This window comes from Myxocyprinus asiaticus, chromosome 37 (assembly GCF_019703515.2).
Source record: "Myxocyprinus asiaticus isolate MX2 ecotype Aquarium Trade chromosome 37, UBuf_Myxa_2, whole genome shotgun sequence".
In the NCBI taxonomy this organism is placed as follows: Eukaryota; Metazoa; Chordata; class Actinopteri; order Cypriniformes; family Catostomidae; genus Myxocyprinus; species Myxocyprinus asiaticus.
The window spans coordinates 4,427,673-4,446,465 of record NC_059380.1 but is presented as its reverse complement, the minus strand read 5'-3'; the positions used below and the strand labels follow the sequence as shown (position 1 = coordinate 4,446,465).

The 18,793-nt window shown below is 38.5% G+C and overlaps 1 protein-coding gene across 1 annotated transcript in view; it reads right to left on the bottom strand.

Moving 5' to 3' along the window:
• LOC127427566 (rho guanine nucleotide exchange factor 10-like protein) overlaps positions 1-18,793 on the bottom strand; it is a 187,234-nt gene that overhangs the window by 47,321 nt on the left and 121,120 nt on the right. The gene's annotated exons all lie outside the window — the stretch shown is intronic.

The window sequence follows — 18,793 nt, the reverse complement described above, 5'->3', positions numbered from 1 at the left end:
TACTCACTCTATTGCCATCCCAGATGTGTATGACTTTCTTTGTTCTGCAGAACACATTTGAAGAAAAATAGGAAAATATCTTAGCTACATAGGTCCTTAAAAAGCAAATGTGGATGGTGATCTGACTTTTGAAGCTCCAAAAAGAACAGATAGTCAGCATAAACGTCAGCGCTTACAGTCAGCAGCAGTAGACAGAGCTGAGTTCACGCGGTCTCTCGTGTGATGTCTTCGCGTTGCCACGTTACAGACATAATCTCACGTTCTCCTCTCGGTTGAGACATCCAGGATAAGCACACAAATGCACCACTGTGAGTAAAGAAACAAAACCGACAAAGCTTCTGTTCAGCATTCCTCCTACTCACTTGTAAACAGCGCTGCTGTTCCGGGGGTGTCGCACAGGCGTCAGTTCATGTGTGAAAATGCCAACGCGATTATGTCACACACGCATAATGATGCTCACCAGAAATGATGGTTTATAGTAAAAAAAAAAAATACTTAAATATTTATCTTTTTCCCACCATAAGTGATCGTGTCGCTATAGAATACATTAATTTAACCGATGGAGTCCTATCGATTATGTTTATGCTGACTGTGATTTTTGGAGATTCAAAAGACGGATCACCATCCACCTGCATTTTAAGGACCTACTGAGCTGAGATATATTTCTATTTTTCTTCAAATGTGTTCTGCTGAAGAAAGAAAGTAATACACATCTGGGATATCATGAGGGTGAGTAAATAATGAGAGAATTTTCATTTTTGGGTAAACTAACCCTTTAATGCTAATTTCAACATATACCAATTAATTTTTAACATGTAAAGTAAATATTAATAAACATTATTATTATTTTTATACTTAACTGTACACACTTACATTGGTGAATGCATTATGAACTAACATTTAATAAAAAAAAACACTGATAAATAAATGCATTAAGCTTTAAAATGACACAACATTTTCTCTATTTGCAATCAACAATATAACATTCTAATGAAATTATTATAATTAATTTATTAAACGACCGTTGGCTTTGTCAAGCCAACATCATTATAAAATCAAATTATAAATAAAGATTTCAGATTTTAAACCAAGAAATTCAAACAATTTCATACAAGCGAGTGATAATACCTAAATAGTAAATAGTACAGCCACCTTCACACACTCCATTTACTTACATCACACACACAAGGCTGAGCTGGCACTCTACAACACCATTTTAATTAAATAAGCTCTGGTTGAAGTTTAATCCACAAAGCTTGGTTAAAATGAAGCATAGCCAAAAGAGGAAAAAAAGTATAGCCACTAAAGCAAAGCTTCGTTCCAATGAAAGAATTCTCAATTTCTCCTAACGTCAGCGTCACGCGCGGCTCCCACATGCTAACAAACGCTAATAGAACTCTTCTGCTGGTTATTAACTGATAATTGCCAGACTTCAGAGCCCTCTGTACCACGTCTTCAATCTTAGCCTCAGGGTAGAGGAAGTGAGCCACGGAGACCTGAGATAGCACAATAACACACTGCGCCAATACTAACCAGATCACAGGCCGAGAAGCAAAATACATGTGTGTGTGTGTGTGTGTGAAACATGCTAGATCACTGTTAGTCTGTGGCTCATGCGGTATCATTTCATACTCTCTAATCCTCATGGTTTGGACGAGAGAAACCCAGAAATCCGCTGCATAATGCAAGGCTGACGTGAGTGTGTTTAGCATTCTGCTACCTCACAGGATTAGGAAAAGGGAAATAGGAGTGGATTATCCTATAGGAATTCAATACACGTGGGGAAAGGACCAGCGACAGGGTGCTAGGACTAAGCACTAGAGAGGTTGTGGCAGTTTAGCCCAAATGCGATTAAATTAGTATAAATATCCCAATGACATGCCCCTGTTTGTTAGTTGTTTTCTGATATCCCTTGGCGACTCTAACGCAGATGGATGAGGGGATCAAAGCTGAAATAAGATGCAAGTGTTACGATTTCATGAGCTGGACGAAATTCAATCATTTAAATTTCATGCGTGGCGATAAGCAAAGATCAAAGTGTCAACCACCTGCTGTGCTATCGGTTATGCACAGAATATTTAGAGTAATGTGAGTAGTAGTATAAGTTTTCCTCTCAATTTTAGCCATCCATTTACTAGGTGTTGGGTTTACTGTCTGGATTATGGCCTATCCAGGTATTGAGTTCCACATGCCAAGTTAACTCTTTTGTTTCCTGTAACAATTGACACAAAGATTGCATCAGTGTCGGGCAGGATAGCATGATGAGTCATTTAGCATATCGGTGTACCAGAGCACCATCTGACATTGCCAAGACATCACTAAGCAGCATTCATATTCATGCAGGATCTGATATTTTCCCGCCTTATGTCCTGCTCAGTCACTCTACACTCTTTGTGATGCAATCAGCTAATGCAATGAGAATCCAACACGTCTCTTCATCCCCGCTGGCACAACTTCTATGACAAAGCGCAACAATTCCTGCATCATTGAGATGAAAGCAATGGACTGTCCTGCAAATAATGGGTTTGGAAAGAGGAGTGGAAGCCAAGAGTTGTCTAGAGCACATCAGGAACAGAATCTCCAACCATGCGAAATGTGTGCACAGAGAACGTGGTGAACCACCACAATCTCTGCCAGTCCTTGAGATCTAACTGGAGGATGCCACTGCGACGGACTAGGGCTGGAACTGAACAAACAGAGGAGTGTGACGGGAGGGTCTCTTTAATCCCCTTGATCAGATGACAGAGGGCACAGAACAAAAGGTCCTTAAATCCTTACTGTGCCGATCGGAGGGCAGGCAGTCACCAAGCTGCCACATTGGTACAAGCAACAAATCCCAGGCTTTAAGCTCCAATTTTAAACACCCATTCGACCTGGCCAGCTGTGCCCTCAGAAAAGCAGTTTTAATTCTAATAATCATAACAATTACAAGAAACAGCTACTAATCAGGTTCCGACAAGAGAGAGGTGATGTCAGAAAGCAAAATCTTCTTGCTTCACTTTCAATTGCAGTGCATACACTTAATCAGCCTTAGGGGATGGGTAAGGTGGAGAATGTACCACATTAATGGCAGTAGAATGCTAATGAACCATGTTTAAGCAGGAGACACTGATCCAGGTTGCTTTGACTCCCAGCAGAGGACACATTTAAACAGCAGCAGGCATGCAAAGTGATTAATGTTGATGTGCGACTGTGGCTTTGAAAGTGGTCCTTAATTTGCAACATTTCACATTGATCGACTGTAGAAGACTGACGGCAATTCACGAAAACACCTGATCACAACCCAGAATGAGCAGGGCCCCAGACAAAAAAAAATAATTAAATAAATAACTATGGAGCCATTGGCTTCTAAACTGAATCATTTAGGGGCCAAATGGCTGTTTTTAGTTGGCAAATTACAGAACTGCTCCATTTAGATTGTTGTTCAGAAGCAAGATGGAAAGCTGAGGAAAAGAAAGACAGCTGATAATCGATTAATCGGCCAATAGTTTTAAAAATCAGTACACACACACACACATATATATAATGTCTGTCAATCAATTAAAGTTTTTAATCAAATAAATGTAATCAAAATAATTACATGATATGCCGATTAATTAATAGAATTAATCGCATACATCTATCTGTTGTATATATATATATATATAATAATAATTCAGATAATTAAAATGCATTACATTATTGTACATTATAATAGCAGATGAGTACAGCATTGACAAGACAAAAAGTGGCTTTAGAAGGCAATCGGCCAATATTTATTTCCATCTAATTGAACATAAGCCTATCACAGACCTACAGTCCACAGCAATCAATTTTGTAATTAAATTCATCAATCTGTCAAATATATATTTATTATAAGGGCTTTTTTAAGGACACGTCAATGTGCACATGCATCAGATTATGGAATGCCTGGCAGTTCAAATATACGCCAATTTTAACACGTAAATAATGTGCAAAAAACGTGTTGTCATCACGTTATCTACATGTTGTTTACACATTGTTTATGTGTGAAAAATCACAGTGTAAACAATGCATAGATGACACGCAAACAACACGTTGACAACACGCAAACAACATGTTAACAACGCGTGATCTCAGACATCAATTTCACATACTTCTGAGCCAATTGGCCACATGTCCAGTCTGAATGGATGAGTGTAGTAAGTTCCCATTGGCTGCTGAGCACTAGGGTTAAACCATTTCTGTAAGCCTAGGGGGTTGCCTACCCAATCATAGACTATGCTACCACTATTTAACATGCTAAGGATCCTCTTATTTCTTTGTCCGTTTCTTCCTTTTTTTGTGTGTAGCCTATAAAAATAAAATATTTGGATTGTTTGTGTGTTGTCTACGTGTTAAAATTTGCATATATTTGAACCGCCTGGCATTCCATATCATTTTGGAATACTGAAAAAGTTTGGAATAATGTACAGATTTAGCAGTTTTGGAAGGAAATTGGTACTTTAATTCACCAAAGTGGCATTACATTTTCTTACTGTGATAGGGCAACCCAGACGCTGAGGCTACAATAGTCCAAATTGAATGAAATCCCAGATGCTGTGTATTGTGCTACTAAAATACCAATAAAGCAGAGAAAAAAAAAAAGAAGAAAAAAAATATTTGGGAAACACACATAGGACTCTTATTTTGAAAAATCACCATTCCCAGGTGTTCTCACAAACAGATAAAAGAAACAAAGTATGCACTCTTATAATCATAAAAAGTTAAAGTAATTCATTAACAGTAAATGAGCAGAGATGACATGTTATTGTAAGTTGTGAAATCACTGTACGATTCGCTGGAAAGTGAGTCTGATTCAAACTGCTAACCTGGACTCCTGAGCTCAAACCCTTGAATCTTCTTGGCTGATTCCTTAAAAAGACCCTGTTTAAAAGAGTCGTTTTTATGCAAATCAGACATCATGGCTCGCGCAGTGTTTGGGTTAGGGTTGTTGCATGCAGCAAACTCATCTCAACAGAAAGGGTGAAAAGCTGCATAGACACACTGGCGTGTGCCAGGGGCGTCGCTAGACTTCAGTGTCATCTGGGGCTTAGACCACAGGCCATATTATAATATAAAAATAAGAAGAATCCTTCCTTCCATGACTTGAAAAAAATCAAATAATTATTATTTTAAGCGCAACACTGACACCGGTTCACAATTTTATATAAGCACAAGCAGTGTTGGGTAAGTTACTCCAAAAAAGTAATTAATTACTAATTACTAATTACATCTTCTACATTGTAATTAGATTACTGTACTAATTACGCTGTCTGAAAAGTAACTAAATTATTAATTAGTTTTCTAAACTAGATGGACAATAAAAGGATAGACATCAAATTATTACTTTAATTCTTTCAAATAAATCATATAACATCAAACAAATTATTCTTGAACTGTTCTTAAACTGTTCCTAAATGGTTAATGCAATCTAAAAAAATAACTCAAAATCGATCACTCTCTTTATAATTCCTTTTCCAAGCAAGTACATCTGTTGCAAAAGGCTGTATGCCATGAAAACATCATAGGCAACATTCGTAACAGTATAATAACAGTATAGTAACAGTAAACAGTTTTAACAAGACACAGCGGCCCCTCAGCAAACCAGAGCAGAAGGGAAAAAATATTTGCTCACCGTTTATCATGCGTTGAAACTTTGTTTCAATCTGGACTCATGTGTAAAGGTGCAACAGTCACATGAAGTCCTCTTTGACACCTGAACTTCTTCAGAACATCGAATCTTAGTGAAACCTGTGCTAAAAACATCTAGATCCAAATGCAGCACAATAAATGAAACAACGCAGGTGTCTCAAGGTGCATTTTTGAATATTGAAGCTCTTTTTAACTTGACATCCATTGGTCCTGGACGATACTCTAAAGAAAGAGCAAGATGCTTTGCAGCAGTCAAAGACGTCCGTCTAGCGCATGATTACATCAGAAAACATTTGAAACACAGTGCAGATGTGTACAAAAACACGTTCAGTGTGAACAGCCCCTGCGGACTCTCAAAAGTATATATCTATGTTGCCGTGTTAAGTGACATTAAATGTAATGTAATGCAAGTACATCATAAGTAACTGTAATTAAATTACAAAAAAATGAAGAGTAATCCCACATTTTTCAAAGAAAAAGTCATTTAGTTACAGTTACGCATTACACCCAACACTGAGCACACGTCAGGTGCACAATAAACAGATCAAACAAGTTTTAATTTAAATTGCGGAGGATCAAAGCGAGAATTACAACTTGTTGGCGCATTGTTCACTGTGCAGAAAGTAATGCTAAAATAAAGTGATTTAACAATTTAAATTTGTACTTGTCATTTATCATAATGTTTTGAGAATAAAGTAAAAATAACGAGAAGAAAGTCAAAGCATTATGAGATTAAAGTTGTAATATTTTGAGAATAAATCGAAAGGAAAGTAAAATCAAAGTGATGTGGTGGACAACAGCAAAGTGGAGCTTCTGATCCTTTACATACAACAGCACTAACCAGGGAGATTACTTGGCTATGCAACCGAGCTGAATTTGTGGGAACTTTATGCGAGCTCTCTGTTTATGAATGAGGTGTGCATTAGTACAGGAGTTTTCAACATGTGGGCGCCTGTCAAGGGAGGCGCGAGATATAGGCTCCCACTCAAATGAAGCCACAAATTATTGGAACTGCTGAGTCCATATCAAGATATTGTATGTTGTGCATCCCCTCAGTTACAGTATTGTTTAGAGAGGAAAACCTAAAAACAACACAGAGCGAGACTGCTGGTCTGTATGGTTCTTTCTCCTGAATAAATTAAACTTACTATATAACTGCTATAGAGTCCAGATACTAATAACTTTGTGCTGATGTGCCACAAGACCTAGGATTTCCTTATTGCAAAATCTTATCCTAAAGTATGATTTAACTACGCACTCCACATCCATCTCTTGCATTAACGAAGCTGCTGGCTCTGTGTCCATTCTATCGTTGTGATAATGACGCCTAATATTGAGATTTTTTTCTCTAATATTTCTACTTTATTCACACAATATACTACTTTATTCTCACAATGATAAGACTTTATTCTAATAAATTTTACTTTATTCTCATACGAAAATTAATATCATAATGCTACAACTTTATTCTCAAAATATTATGAGTTTAATCTCATAATGCTACAACTTGATTCTTGTAATTTTTACATTATTCACAAAATATTACAACTTTATTATCGAAATATTTTTTTATTTTTTTATTTATTTTTTTATTTAACATGGCAATAAAACGCAATCGTGGGATCACCGAGTAAAGTTAAAAATAACTTTATTTTGGGGGCCTGGGTAGCTCAGTGGTAAAATACACTGGCTACCACCCCTGGAGTTTGCTAGTTCAAACCCCAGGGTGTGCTGAGTGACTCCAGCCAGGTCTCCTAAGCAACCAAATTGGCCCGGTTGCTAGGGAGGGTAGAGTCACATGGGGTAACCTCCTCATGGTCACTATAATGTGGTTCGTTCTCAGTGGGGCGCATGGTGAGTTGAGCGTGGTTGCCGTGGTGGATGGCGTGAAGCCCCCACACGCACTATGTCTCCGTGGCAACGCGCTCAACAAGCAACGTGATAAGATGTGCGGGTTGATGGTCTCAGACGCGGAGGCAACTGGGATTCATCCTCCACCACCCGGACTAAGGTGAATCACTACACGACCACGAGGACTTAAAAGCACATTGGGAATTGGGCATTCCAAATTGGGAGAAAAAGGGAAAAAAAAAAACGTTTTTTATAAACGTATCGCAAAACACCTGTGTTGGGTTTCTTGACCGTTATTAAACATAATTTCAGTTGTTTTTAACAAAGCAAGGTTTTAACGCTTGAAAAATGGTAAGAGAGTGTTTTATTTTTCCCTTTTGCTCTGTTGTGCAGACTTAAGTACAATAATTAGACAAGTTCAATGTCATTAGATTTTAAACCATTTAAAAATCAAGGCACCACAAAGAGGCTATTTAACCACATCAGTTTAACTCCATGCACATGATATGGAAATGTGAATCAGCAAGGGCAGAGCGCATATACAGGCAGTCATATTTGTTCAACTTTAATGCGAGATTTTATCATTTTAAGACCTATGTATTGCGCTACTTAGGTTTATTGCTCACTGTGCTGCTATTTTGAGTTGCGTTTGAGGAAATTCCATTGCAATAAACTTTATTTATAAACGCGTCTTTATTCCTGCGTACCGACTCCCGACTAAACCCAAATAACCGAACAAGTTGACTGGCGCATGCATTAAAATCTACTTGGTGTGTGGATTGTTAAAAACAAATAAAGATTAGAAATGAGGCTTATAGATTATATATTTCGAAATAAGGCTTGCATAATAAACCCCCAGTGCCTCTGATACAGAAAATCTGCACCCCCGTGAGAGAAAATAGAAAGCTCCCACACCAGGCATTCGTAACGATTCGTCTGATGAACTTGAGCATGAACAGCAGGTAAAAGTCAAAGTGCGAATTGTCAGTTAATGCAGGTGGGGCTCACTGACGGAATTAATTTACATTTGGAGTCAGAATTGAAGCCTATCTTGTTGCTTTTGTACCCTGATGTAATGAACATTAAGCCTTACTTTTTTCTCTCTCTCTCATCACAAAAAAAACCTTCGGGGCTATTAACAAAAGATCCGGGGCTTCAACCCTATCAGCCAGGGTCTAGCTACACCGCTGGAATGTGCTCTAATGATGTAATTTCAGTAACTCACAAGATGATATGTTAAAACCACATCTGAATGCACACAAATTGTTCCTGACTAGATTTAAATTATTGTCAGACTTATTGGTACAGTATTTTTTGTCGCATTTGCAACCATTTTAGTCGCAGTATGAAGCTCTGATGAGACTGTTTTGTTTTTCCTCCACATTTAACTATTCCTCTCATAATGTTTCTATGCTCAGCTGAAAGTACATCACAGGAAGCGTTGACGTTTAAATTAGCACATTTTGTTTGTGCTAAGCTTTGCTCCCAGTGGTTATTTTAGTCCCTGCCCTTGGTTGTCTCGATAAAAACATAGGGAGTGGGGAAAGGGGGTGGAGGACAAGACAGTGACTGCTTGGTTTAAAAGCTCTGCTGGAACACTGATGATTTCCAATAATTAGCACATAACTGTCAAAGCTACAGATCAGCCCCTTTGCAGATGACCTCGCTCTGAAGCTCTGCTGCAATGGCATCAACCCGGGACAAACAGAGCCACAATGCCCTCTACTGCCAAATAGCCAATCCTCGCCTTGATGGTGCTTTCCTGCAAAGCAGGAAATCTGAAAAATTTAATAATGAGCATCTCCTTATCTGAGTAGGACTGCTAGCATAGATTCTTGGTATTCTTCAACAGATAATTAACAAGATGAAAGGAGCCTTTTCTGTAGAGTAGTAATACTCATCATATATGGGAGATCATTCCGAAGGTACTTACAAAAACTCTGAATAAAAGGCTGTTTTGATGGCACTTTCCACACTGCTTTTCCTTAACTTCTAATACAACCTCTGTCCTCCATTTAAACCATGGCCTTCTCATATCGCAGTCTGTTTAGAATTCACCTGAGATAATATTACAATCGAATATGGCTCTCATGACTGATGGGGAACAAACAAGCAAGCACAAAAGGCATCCAGGTTTATAACCGAATTGGTCTCTCGTATTACAAGATCTTCGTGCGGATGCTGTGGTTAGCCTTGCTGCTGTGGGCTATTCACATAGCTTATTGTGGTAAATCCTGGTCAGAACCCAGAGGCAAACCCATAACAGATTTGTCATCGTGCTAGTGGGCTGTTGGCTGCCTACTGTAGTACACTGAAAAACTCTGAGCTGCTCAAAGAAATGTCTGACCAATAATAATAATAATAATAATAATAATAATAATACTGTAATAATAATAACTTGATAAGGGTTTCATGCTTATAATTCAATTAATGTTAATGTTTCTACATAAACTAATACATGTTTTAACACTAAAATTATAGTACTTAAGATAAATGAACATTAACAAAGATGAATAAATGCTGTAAGAAAGTATTGTTTATTGTTAGTTTGTGTTAACTAATGCATTAACTTTAAAGTGTTACCATATTGGAAAATGTTACCGCTATTGTTTTTGTTTGTTAATTTCTGCATGTACTAATACATTTTTTTACATAAAAGATTGTGTATGTATTAATATTAATATAGTTTTTTAATTTATTTTTTTATTGTCAATTTATGATACCAAATGCAACCTACATGTAAAATGTTACTGAAACATCTCCATTTGCTAAATTGTAATGCTCATTTCCTTGAAGCTTTGATTGCTAGTGAGGTGGTGAATTCACCCAAAAGTTAATTATATTTATCAGTTACAGAATTTCAGCATGAAAACCTGCATCGTATTTGCTAAACACCTGTGATCCAGTTTAACTAGACTCTAAATGCGTTGAAATAGCATTGGCTGTATTAAAATGTAGTCACTGTCATTCTTTTCAGGGCAGATGCGCAAGTGCGACTGGACAAATATGCAGTAGCACACTGTAGTCGAATGAACTTTCAACATATTAAAGAGCTGATTCAGGTGACTGGATCACAGTGGTGGAGTGATGCTGTAGTCCTAGTAAAGTTTGCCAGGTTGTGTTAGGCCACGTCCATAGTAATCTGTTTAAGTTTCAAAACTAAGTTTTCAGTTTCCTGACGTTGCTTGTTTTCCAAAGGATTCGGTTATGGAAAGCGTTTTCAAAAGTGGAGGAAAATACCATTCCAATGTGGATGAGAGGTGTAAACGTAGTAAAATCCATGCATTTTCAAAAGAAAATGGATTAAGTGTGGACATAGAAGGCTTTAGAAGGCAATAGGCCTACATTTATTTCCATATAACTGAACGCATATCACCTTGTGACGAGGAGGAGGGCGTGGCTGGGCCGTGAGGATGCACGGCCAGCGTTGAGTCACCTAATCAGCGGGAGAGAGAGATAAAGGTGAGCCAGAGTTGCCAGTTCGAGAGAGACACACGCACCCGCTGTCAATATGTTTTATGTTGTTTTAAGTTGATTTATGTCTTTAAAGTTACGTTGATTGTTCTGCTGGTTCCCGCCTCCTCCTTGCCCATCCTGAACCTGTTACATTGGTGCCGTAACCCAGGAAGGAGGAGGGATGCGCTGTTGAAGAGCCCTTCTGTTCACCAGGGGCTGGAGGACTCGCTGCTGTCCGCCCGGGGAGGAGTGGCTGTCGTCCGCCAGAGGGCGGAGGAGTGGCTGAGGACCAGACGACGGCATGTACGGGGACTGGTGAGCAAGTTTCTCTCTCTCTCTCCTCTCTCTCTTTCTCTCTCTGTCCCTTCTGCTCACCCTTTCCCTCTCCCCCTCGTCTCCCCCCAGGTTCCCAGGAGGCATTATTTCTTTTAAGTTGCGTTGACTGTCCTGCCAGTTCCTGCCTCCTACTTGCCCATCCTGAACCCGTTACAGACTTATAGTCCACCGCAATCAATTTTGCAACTGAATTCATCAATCTGTCAGAGATATAAATAAGGGCTTTCTAAGGACACATCAATGTGCACATGCATCAGATGAATGCTTTTAGCACGCTTTGCGTCACATCATGAACATAGCACTTTTAGGTCACTGTGTCAAGTTAAATAGTTTGAAACTTAGAAAAACATCAACATCTCGAGATCCCCTCATTTGGAACTGTGCTCCATCCAGCTGTGTTTGAACCCGCTCGCATTTTGTGCTTTCGTTGGTGTTGAGCAAGCCTGAGTGTGGTTTGTTCTCTGTACAGCTGCGTGTTGCCTATTCAGCTGGAGTTTTTCGTTTACTGTCCCCTGCTGAAAACAGGTGGTTTTTCAAGCTTCAATTGCTCTGATGGTAGGAGTATTCCTTATTACAGTCCAGGGACATGAATAATTGCATAACATTTTTTAACGTGTTATCTTTTTAAAAAAAAAATTAATCGCACTGTCGCTGTTGGCGACATTCGGGAACACTTTATGTGCATTCAAATTCTTTTTTTTTTTTTTTTCAGATATCATCTTGTGAGTTATTGGCTTACATTTTTAGAGCACTCACCAGTGTGTCTATGCATTTCACTATTTCTGTTAAGATAAGATTGCTGCATGAGTCCAAGTGTGGACATTGCCAAAAGCTGAGTTTACGTTGTGTATGAATTACTGCAATTATGAGATGGCAACCTGGAGACTCTATTATGAGCTATTTACATCCTCAGAATTAATTTGCTTCGATTTGATTCGATTCTCACAACACCAAAGCCACTTTGTTGTTGATGAAAGCAAAATATTTAGCACTACAGTAATTCATGAATTCACCTATATATGTTGTTGCAAGAACAAAGAAAACATTCCAGGTAACAATGGCATAATAAAATGGTGTATGAAACAAACATATGTGTTCACTACCTTTCATTTTTGAGGCTGCTGTCATATTGTTGTTGTTTTGTTTGTTTGCTTACGTGACGTTACGACTGTCTCCTTGGAGCTTTCATAGAATTCATAACGATTTCAACTAAGACGAGGTTGCTTTTTACAAATCAAAATTGTATAATTATAGCAATTCCGACTTGACATCAGAACCTACCTACAGGTTCTGGAAATAACGTTTTTAGGCCACGTCCACACTAATGCGTTTTCATTTGAAAACGGAAAATGGAGTTTTTCGAAAATGCTCTCCATTACTGCACACTTTTCGATGATGTCTGGAAACTTAAAATAGCTTAACCATGCAAATCACGAAAGGCACAAATGTTGTGGCCGTGTTTGTGTTGTCACCTGATTTGCATAATTTATTTAGTGTATTGGACACACAAAAACAGCACATACAAATAAACAGTGCTTTGAGAGTCCGTGATATATTCTTGGCAAATTCCTCCTTTACACTTTACTTTTGATAGCTTTAAGTTCAAAACTAGATGTGAGCAAAGTCATCCATAGAACAAGAGATTTTGATATTATTCTTTGATTTGTGTGCTGTCACTAAACTCAGCGCAATGGACAATGACAAGCTCCAGTCGTGCATCGAGAGCTTCCGCTGAGTGCAGGGATTTGCAGCCCTGACCAAGCGGCCCGAGTTGATATCAGCAGTGGTGACAGGTCCTCTGTGATCTTGACAGAGAGAAAGAAATCAGATTTACACGTTCTGTCCAGAATAATCCAAATGTGTTGAGGGCCCAATGCCTTTGACCCACTTGAACTCAGCGGATAAACAACTGACAGATTAGGGCCAAACGATATCAGGCTGGCTATGAGTAAGTCAAAAAACAAAGGGGGCTCCTAATTGATTACACTGATCCTTGGAGATAAAGGGGCAGAGTAGAAGAGGTTAAGCTATCAGCAATTAATAAAGCAAAGCCTAGAGATGAAGCCTTCTGGATTTAGCCGCAGGTCGGTCAGGGCTTTTCAAATCCAGACATTTCTGTATACGTGTTTGTATTGGCTTGAAGGACAAATTGCAGTGCAGGAGAGAAAGAGTTGCAATGACCCAGCGGAGATGTGAAGGAAAACGCTTTTAATCCATGCTGTGGCATCTGTTCTTCACAGAAAAAGAGGAGGATGAAATGCAGAACTCATATAGGGAATGAAAGGAATCAGAAAAAAAGAAAAAAAAACAACAACCCTCATCTATGTGTAGAAAAGATTGCACAAGGCGTGAGCTTGTCTGATTTTAAGGGGGTGGGGGCTGGGGAAAATCCACGCTGACAAAAACACAAAGGATAAAAAACTTAGAATGAACAGAGGGCTACCATGTAGGGCAAGGGCACCTTTCTCCAAGACATTTTCAGATCTATATTTCATGTGCGTTCTGTCTCGGTCACATGCGTTGAGCATCAGTGTGAGTTTTGTCTTAAGCTTCCTGCTGTAACAGCTTCAAGTCATATATCAGTCCCTCTCCAAACAGTACTATAAATAGACTCACATCCACACATTCACTATCAGAAGGGATGTCATCATCTTAGTGAAATATATACGGTTTACTATCGAGCAACAGCACACTAATGGACCAGTACATCCATACCGTGTAAGAACACATGATAAAGCAAGATTATGTACAGGAAAATGTCAATGTAATCCCAATCAGGACCATATAAAAAGGTTGGACTGCAGGGCCTCTGTATGTAGCCTGATCTCATGAAATTTACGTGAACATGACAGCATTTTTGCAATTAAAAATGTACATGCTGTATAACACGTTTAGCTTCAGTTTTCCAGTGAAATGTCCAGCTGGGGGCGCCAAAAGCGAGTAAAATGGTGTCGTATTCAGACGAAGTTTTAAGGTGAATTTTGGATGGATGTTTTTAAAACATAACTACCTAACCTACAACTTTTGTCTGAACCTGACCAATAGTGTTTTAAAATATAAATGAGACATTTAAAAAAAAGACATCCTTACCAAATAAACGTCTAAACCTAGCCGTTAGTGTTTTAAAATGCAGAAGCGAAATCTAAAATCCCATTACCCAAAGCATCCACCTCATTCTGTGCCATTATGTCTCTTTTGGGTCATGTGTCAGCTTGAGTTAATGGCTGGACTTGAATTGTGGTCCTCTAACTTGAAGTCCAATGCTCTATCAGATGAGCTACTGCACAAGCTAGTCAGTCTGGAATAAGTGTATATATGTAGGAGGGTCTGTAATACAAGCATTAAAATGTATCGCTTTTTTAAAAGATGCATTAGATAAAAAGTGTGTTGATATCATAAAATAGCAGGGTCTGAGTATTCGGGAGAAAAATAAGAATTTATAAAGTCATTATCAGACATTAAAATCCTGATTTGAGTGAAAGTGAATAAAACATATAGTTGTAGCACCTCTAATGTTCATTTCACCTGAAAACTGCAGGGAATTGTACCTGGAGGCACATATAGGAAGTTTAGCAAAAATGTATATAGTCACATTTTCACTATGAGACCAGGTTGCTGTATGTATAGAGAGATGAATACACCACCATGACAAAGGTCTATCGTGACAGACATGTTAGGTTAATATGCCTTCAGATCGAACCAACAACCAAGACAATAAGTACAGACAGAATAATACACAAAGCGTTAAGCTTATTGCTTGAAGCCTCGAAGCAGCTTTTTAAAGACTTTAAAAAAAACGACTGGCCGTTGACAACCAAAACACAACCCTGGATCAGCGGTTAAGGCTCTGGGTTACTGACCATAAGGTTGGGGGTTCAAGCCCCAGTACCACCAAGATTCCACTGTTGGGCCCTTGAGCAATGCCCTTAACCCCATCTGCTCTATGGGTGCCCTATCATGGCTGACACTGCACTCTGACCCCAGCTTAGTTGGGATATGTGGGGAAAAAAAGACTTTCACTGTATATATGTATAATGTGTGACAATATAAAGGCTTCTTCTTCAGACCTTTGATTCACAAAAATAGCATATAAACTTTAAAAACATTATATAAGTTATACTAGACACATATCTACAGCAATAAACTAGGGAAAGGCCTTATTTTCTGTTGGTAAGCTTTACTGGATAGAACCATGAAGTCAGTTTAAGTACTATGAAAGAGATTCAACAAACATTTCTCAGTTTTTCCCCCATGTTAATCCCATGTTAAAAAAAAAAAAAAAAAGCAAGCAGAACCTGATACCTTCAAATATCCTTTTTACAGCTTGTCTTCCAACACTTCAAAGCACCCAGGATGGAATCTCCATGGTATTAAAAACACTCTAAAAAGCCATCTTTTCTCCATCCTAATGCTTCATAGGGAAAGTCTTCCTATGGGATGTCTTTAAAGATCTGAAAACTTCCAGTGTAAAGCTCAATTTTACAGGTAAAGTTGATTTTTGGTGGAGGGTTTTTAGAATGTTAAGGGATAGTCAGGCAACTGTATTCTCCATGTGAGTGGTCCTCTGAACAGATAGAATAGGAATAGTGGTCAAGCCAAACTCCAAATATAAACAAAAGGCAACATTAGGCAATATCAGTCACCATTTATGTATTATGTGGAAAAAAGATGTAATAAAAGTGGTGACTAATGCAAACATTCTGCCTAACATCTCATTCCACGGAAGAAAGAAAGTCATAGAGGTTTGGAACAACATCTGATGAGTAAATTATGCCAGAATTTCATTTGTGGGTGAACTATCCCTTTAAGATGCTGAATCATTTGATGTGGAGTTCATATGTTATTTATATACTTATCATTTTAAAGATGACAAATTCTGTATCAGGTATAACATTAGCATGTCACTAGGTTAAGCCTATATTGAGATCTATAACCACACATATAAACAGCAGTTCTCATTACTTAGCATTGCATTTCAGGAACAATGCATGCCTGTTTGTTTTGTATTAATGGATTTTTACAAGGCTTAGAAGTGGGTCAGATATTGCCTGGTGGATTGGATGGGGGTGGGACGTAGGGACCCCACTGATCCACTTCAGAAGTGCGTGTCCTGATAACAGTTATCTCCTCCGCCTAACAAGTCCACCCACCAGGCTTTTACAAAAATGGCAGAACTGTGTGTAAAGATCAGTTGTTCATGGTATGCCGCTACATTTTATTACTGGAGATGAGCGAGTTCCCAGAGGCTTTTCTTGTTTAATCTTGGTCTTCAAGTCCCCTTCCTTTTCCAACCATCTCAGGACTTCTAAGCCCTGCACCAACGGATGTTTTCCCAAATGCATCAGCTGCCAAACCCTAAGAGTAAGATGTATGGAGGCCTTGGCATTGGCTAACACATGCCGCCCTGTGGTAAGTGATAGATACTGACAGTAAGGCAGAAGGCTTCTCTGCAAGAAGGACTTAATGTCACTCACTGTAAACCCATCTCCTTTTTGCAAGAACCTACACCTAACACTCTGTAATCCACATTTATGTTCACTTCTTTACAATACAGACACAAACACAAGCTAAAGACATAACTACACATCCATAATCAGAGTAGATTCACTCTTAAAACTCTCAAATTAATTAATCATGGGCCGATCCTTTTGGGATGCCATTTTTCATTAACATGGTGCATGCTCTTATTCAGAACCGGATAAAAAAAAATTTAAATATCAGAACCGTATGATTTATGACTTTCGGTACAGTTAACGGTTCTCAAAATTTTCCCACAGATGCTGACAGAACACCTTAGTAAAATACTATGACAGTGTTTCCTGCAACGCAATTCACCAGCAATGCTGCCTCGCTTTTAAATGTGAACCATACAGTGTGACCAGTGTAGTCCGATTCCTGAAAAATTACTCTTAAAAGCTGGTTCTTTTGAAACCACAGCGCAAACCACAGCATGACCAGTGTAGTATGATTACTGAACAAGTTACTCTTACGAGCCGGTTCTTTTGAATCTACAGTGCAAAACACAGTGTGACCAGTGAAGTCAGATTACTGAACAAATGACTCTTACGAGCCGGTTCTTTTGAGTCTACAGCGCAAAACACATTGCAACTAGTATAGTCCGATTCCTGAACAAATGACTCTTATGAGCCGGTTCTTTTGAATATACAGCGCAAAACACAGCATGACCAGTAAAGTCCGATTACTGAACAAATTACTCTAAAAAGCTGGTTCTTTTGAATCTACAGCGTAAAACACAGCACAACCAGTGTAGTGCGATTCCTGAACAAATGACTCTTACGAGCTGGTTCTTTTGAATATACAGCGCTAAACACATCGCAACCAGTATAGTCCGATTCCTGAACAAATGACTCTTACAAGACGGTTCTTTTGAATCTACAGCGTAAAACACAGCATGACCAGTGAAGTCAGATTACTGAACAAATGAATCTTACAAGACGGTTCTTTTGAATCTACAGCGTAAAACAGTGTGACCAGTGTATTCCGATTCCCGAACAAATAACTCTTACGAGCCGGTTCTTTTGAATCTACAGCAAAAACACAGCATGACCAGTGAAGTCTGATTACTGAACAAATAACTCTTCTAAACTGGTTCTTTTTAATGTACAGCACAAAACACAGCGCAACCAGTGTAGTGCGATTCCCGAACAAACTACTCTTATAAGTTGGCTCTTTTTAGTGAATCACAAACAGTAACTGACTGATTGTTCATATGAAAATGTGTAGTTAAAGATACACATGAGTTTTGTGGTAATCATGGAATTTTATTAAAAAAAATGATGAAATATGTTATGACATTTTTTGTTTATAATTGTTATTCAATATATAGATCAATTATTGGATTGCATTTATGCCTTAAAACATGTTTAAATACGCATTTTTTACAAACTGTTTTCAAATTATTTCAGATTTGTTATATCTGAAATGATCTCATCATTTGGAAACAGGCTTCTTTTCCAAACAATTCTTCCTCAAAAGTACTAAAAGCATCGCTAATGGAACAGTTAAGGAACCAGAATCGTTGCGAGGAATCAAAATCGAAACCAAATCCTTACCATTGCCATCCCTACCCAACCCAGCAAACAATTCTTGTTGAAGGTGATTGGACCAGATTTCCAAAAAGTAATAGCAATTAAACACCTTAGTCTGAGGTTGAGAAGCCTAAGAGAATCCCTAACGTAATTAAGCAAACTCCTGGCACTGTTCTGAGCAGCTGTGGAAAGCGATGATATGGAAAAAGTACACCGGTGATCTCTTCGTCGAACTCTACGAGTTCCAAGATCTTGAAGAAAGAGACACCATTTCTCCAATAGCCTTGACTTCCAATCTGTTGGGTTGCAATAAGGAAGTTAAATTTAATGTAGCCTGATTGATTTATACTCGGATGTTCCATGGTCATTAAGGTAATTGCATGATCACTTTAAAACATCCCCACATGGTGACTGTGGTAATTTGGAACCTAAACCCTGCATTCAGAGGC